This window comes from Propithecus coquereli, unplaced genomic scaffold, assembly GCF_000956105.1.
Source record: "Propithecus coquereli isolate 6110/MARCELLA unplaced genomic scaffold, Pcoq_1.0 Scaffold314, whole genome shotgun sequence".
Lineage (NCBI taxonomy): Eukaryota > Metazoa > Chordata > Mammalia > Primates > Indriidae > Propithecus > Propithecus coquereli.
The window spans coordinates 1,571,658-1,576,794 of NW_012148775.1; the positions used below are offsets into that span (position 1 = coordinate 1,571,658).

The window sequence follows — 5,137 nt, forward strand, 5'->3', positions numbered from 1 at the left end:
GGGCTTTTGAGTCTTTGTGGTGAACTGAGCTGTAATGTCCTTGAAAGTCTAATTCTGCCCTTGGTATGTCAACATTTCTCCTGATGGAGCTATTCTCCCTACACGGGAAGAACTGGAGTCTGTGGTTACCAAGAAAAAGTGGCAGGATAATTTGCTTCTATGTATCAAACCTGTGGAATTATTAATACATTCCCCAGTTCCCTATCTGTGTCCCTTGGAAAATCAGATCCTCAGTGCGACGTCCTGATGTTCAGACTCAGTGGTAGCGATAACGGCTGTCTCTGTGGCCTTCCTGTGTACCAGGCACCAAGCTGAAAGCTCCCTGTGCACCCTCTCACTTACACCTCACAACAACCCCAGAAACACCTGCTATTACCACCCCATTCTAGAGATGAGGATACTGGAGCTCAGAGAGTTGAGGTGACTCGCTCAAGGTCACTGGCCAGTAAGCAGTGGAGCCTGGACTCCTAGTCAGATCTGTGAGCCTCCAAAGTCGGCGCTCCAAGCCCATGAAAGGATTTCTCATCTCGAACCCTCAGACCTACAAAGGGAAGTTGAGGCAGGTGACAAGGGGAGGTGCCCATCCTATAACAAGAGACCCTCTGAGGAAAAGCCTTGTTTTCTAAAGTCAGAGAATGTACAATAAGTGAACACAGAGAAGATTTTGTGGAAATCTGACACATTCTCATGATCTTCCGATCATTATCATTAGTGTTTGCGAGACAGAGAGACAGAGAGAGAGACCCTACTTGACCCTCATCAGGCAAATGCATGCCTCTCTTCCCCCTCAGCAAACATGGAACCAATTTTCATGCGCTTTAGCCACAATTCTTATTCCCCTGTCAATATTCGGTAATTAAAAATTTTGTAAATCTACAAACGAGCTCAATAGCAGTCTGTGGTGTTTCACCATGAGTCAGAGAAATGTCCTCCTGCCCTTTTTTCAGCATTTACCCACCAGCAGACTCAGCCTACTGCCCTCCTCTGTGCCGGGCAGCACACTGGTCACTGCAGGTGCAAGGGAAGCAAAATGGGCACCATTTCTGCCCTCTGTATGCGTCCCAGCAAGTCCTTGCCAGTGTGAAGAGTGTGACAGAGGAGGAGAACAGGGTGCCGAATGCTGTGGGAACACCTAACTGGTGAAGGGGTGGAGGGAAAAGCATTCCTGGCAGGGGGAATGGTATCTACAAAGGCCCTGAGGCATGAGACACATACTAGTGGGCTGGCCCATAGTAGATGCTCAATGCAGTGGGAATGAAGGAATGAGCAGAGTGTGATAGGGAGCAGCAAGAGATGAGGATGGAGATGTACACTTAGGCTGAGTCACAAAATCTTTGAAGTCCATTACAAGAAACTTTGACCTTGATCCTAACTGCAAGGGAGGCCATGGAAGCATTCTAAAGAACAGTGATATGATCATATTTAATGCTTGTCCAGAAGTACCAGGCCCCTGACTCTGACTATCGCACCACCCATCCATCCTGACACCTTCAACGTGAATATGAAGCTTTGCTTCTCTCCACTGTTCCCAGAGAGATGAGGCAGCCAAAAATGCAGCAGACCCATGGGAATTGTCCCTCCTTCCCTACCAGCCTTCCCCCCAGCAGTCGAGGAACTGTACCTATGGGGGAGCTTCTCTGTGTCTGCCTTTGGCCATGTTCTTGAAGCTGGACTTGCACACCTTACTCTTGGGTGGCAGCTGCACTAAAAATTAAATTAATTAAAGAAATTAAATAACTTATTAAAGGTCACAGATCTGAGAGTGGCTGTATGGAAAGAGATTTAAATCCAGATCTGCACTTGCCACTATAGCATCACTTTCTGGGAGTTCTAGAGGGACCATCTGGCTCCATCCACCTTCCCCATCTCAGGGATGGGAAGCTGTACACATGGTCCCACCCTCCAGGCCATGGATGATTGGACCAATGGGAAACACCTGATACCAGCTGCACCAATCAAATTTTCTTATCTGAGAGTTTGGACTTTGGACACCGAGAGACTGCTCCAGATAGCTGCACAGTACAGTGATGAGGGTCCAATAAACTCCATGGCAGAGACCACCATTTAGGCACAGCTATGACGGGTCAAGGGAGCAGAGGGAGCCAGGACACAGAGAGAAAGAATAAAGAAGCAGGTGTGCAGAAAATAGCAGATCTGAGCATCAATGCCCTCTTGAGAGTCCAAGAGACAGATCAAGTAGCTCAGCTTTCCTGTTACTGGATCCATGAGATTTCCTACATTATTGGATAAATGTGTTTCTGCCCACTGCAGTTCCCTGAATAAAACACAATCTAAAAAACACAAGAGACATTGAAGAGGGCATGCTCACGAGATGGGTGAGTATTTTAGGGGCAGATGAAAAGATTTGGGGTGTCCATGGGTTCTTCTGCAATGTCTCTGCCTGGCCACTTTAAAGAGACGGAGCAAAGATACTACGCAGGCAAGGGAGGGTGACGGGAGAAAGGTGTCAAGCACAGGGCTGCAAAATGAAAGATGCTTCATTAGCAGTTCGGCATCTGCTTCTTAAGAAAAGAAGAGGAGCACAGCTCAGGCCTCATCTCTCCCCACAGCTTCACCACTAATATAGGCAGCTGGGTGATGAGTTTCTGTGTCCAGCAAATCTACTTCATTTTTCGTCCCTCTGTCGACTGCAGTGTAAGACAGCTGGAGAAGAAATTAATACCCGTAGTCGGTGTCAGCACCACTGACAGCAGATCAAGGCTGAAAGACAAATTGCTTATCACAGTTCGGGGAGCCAGAGCCAGGAGAAGACAGCCCTGCCATCCCCCACGAGCTGCAGGCTGCTCCCACCAGTGAGTAACTTTGCACAGGACCCTCCTGGCTTCTTCCCACCTGCGAGGTTTGCTAGGGATTGCAAGGGGCTGCCTCTGGGGGAGCAGCCCATTGGACCTCCTCAGGGCCCCTCATCAGCCATGTTCACAGCATGTCACCATGTCACTGGTGTGACCAAGCCTAATGCCATGGAAAAGCTATTTCTGTGCATCACCTGTCACCTGCTCATCCTGAGTCACAGATTCCCAATTTTATTTATGACACCTTGACCACCTGACCATGAGGGATATTGTGTTTTGTGGGTTGAGTCCCACACGAGCTCCTGACTCAAACACCGATTGATATCCAGCCTGCCTGCGCTGCACTAGCTAACCCACATGCCCTGGCACGGGCTGCATCTCTTTAAAGAGAGGGTAACTTTTTCCAATTTGCACAAAGGTGCTGTTTGAATGAATGAAGGTCCTGGCAACCTTACAGTTTAGAGCTATTGGCTTATTTGTTTATGGTCTGTCTCCCCTAAGTAGAATGTTAGCTCCATGAGGGCGGAGACTGTGCTGGAAATACTCCATTTACCTCTCCGGGGCCACTTGCCACCTCTCCCCTCCCTGTCCCATGCTCCAGGAAGATGACAAGTTAATGACCTCCCTTGCTTTCCAGCTTCCAGCTGGATTCAACCAGTAGAAGGTGCCACTAGGAGATCAAAGGGCAGGAGGAAAGAGAGGTTGGAATTTCCATGCTGGGTCTCCTTTCTGCGGTGTTGACTTGGTTGGGGGTGACTGTCTGGCAGAGGCCGAGGCTCGGAGCACATGGCCTCTCTCTACATCTACCCTCTTCACTTCCGGTCTCCGCTTTGTGGCCACTTTGCCCCTTCCGGCCTGAGGGTGGTAACGGTTCTCTGCCATTGCTAGCCCCAGGGCACTGCACAATCCCTTGTAGGTTTCTTTGTACACTGCCTACACCTTTGCAAATAGTCCCTTTATTCAGCTTTTCCTCGGATTCCCAATTTGAATGTCGTCTCTTTTCTACCCAAAGCCCAATTAAGATACAGAGATGTCGCTTGGTTCATTGCTATTGCCCCACCACCAAGAAGAATGCCCGGCACAGCGCAACCTCCAGTATTGGTTGAATAAATGAATTCTGATCCCCGAAGGTGTCAGGGCCTGGTTTTCCAGTGCTTTGTTGAAGACTTACCAGCATCCTCTTTATGCAGCCCTGTAGCTCAGCTGTTGGAAATCAGTTACTAGGACGATTCCTCCCATCTCGTATTTCCATGTCGGGCAGTCCTCAAATCTCCCTGTTCTCAAACATTTATTTCAGACAACAGTTAGACCCTGTTCAAAAAGTTTTTCTTCTGCTCTTGCCCTGGTGGTGGTGGTAGGGAGAAGGGGCCATCCTTTTTGATATCTGGAAAAAAAAAACTTCCCTGTGATTCTTCTTTTCTTAACACCCATTTGCCAGACCCAGTCTCCTAAATTAGTGCTACAGGGTGCTCACTGACCAGGGTAATTCCACTCTGAAAAAGGACGCAGCCGTAACACAATAAGCCCACCAGAGCTGTCTGGTCTGCGGAGCCATCGTGCGGTCGCAACAGAGGTGAACGTCTTCAGGGGCAGCCATCCAAGGGCTGTTGGGCATAATGACCAGGTGGCAGCATTCCAGTCTTGGAGACTGAGCAGTATTTTCTCTCCAGGATTTTGCAGAAATGACGCTGTCAGAGAAAACAGTGATTTAACGGCCACACGACAGGAGCCTCAAGACTAATGGTACCCAACTCAGAAAAATGTAGAAGATAACTAGAAGGCAATTACGACACAGTCTGTGCCTACAACTCTGTCATTACCATCCGAGCATTGCCTCTCTCCTTTAGAAGGTCAAACTTGTATGGTGCCAAGTGGTTTGGAGCAGAGCTGGTGCTGGGAGACACAGGGTGGATATTTCTATGGAGAATTTTTCAGAATCATGTATAGAGCACCCCATGCACCTCCCCTCTCTTCCTGGTCTCCCTTTCTCTCCCTCCTCCCTCTCTCTCTCTCTCTCTCTCTCTCTCTCTGTCTCTCTGTCTCACACACACACACACACACACACACACATACACGCGCTCTCTCTCTCACTCCAATTTAAATGATACAGCTCTTCCACTTTCCAAGCCCAGTTCCCACAAAGCGTTGTTTACGCAGGCTAGGCAAACTGACATTACCTATCTGACAAGTAGCTTTTGATTATAAACACTGAACTCTGCCCAAGTAATTGTGCTACACACAAGAAAAACATTTGAGAGCCTGAGGAGAAGTTTCTCTTTGTTCCCAGGAAACCTGAAATACTGGTTTAAAAAAAAAAAAAAAAA

General features: G+C 48.3%; 1 protein-coding gene across 1 annotated transcript in view; it reads left to right on the forward strand.

Moving 5' to 3' along the window:
• Positions 1–5,137, forward strand: part of CCDC60 (coiled-coil domain containing 60) — a 169,287-nt gene that overhangs the window by 33,335 nt on the left and 130,815 nt on the right. The gene's annotated exons all lie outside the window — the stretch shown is intronic.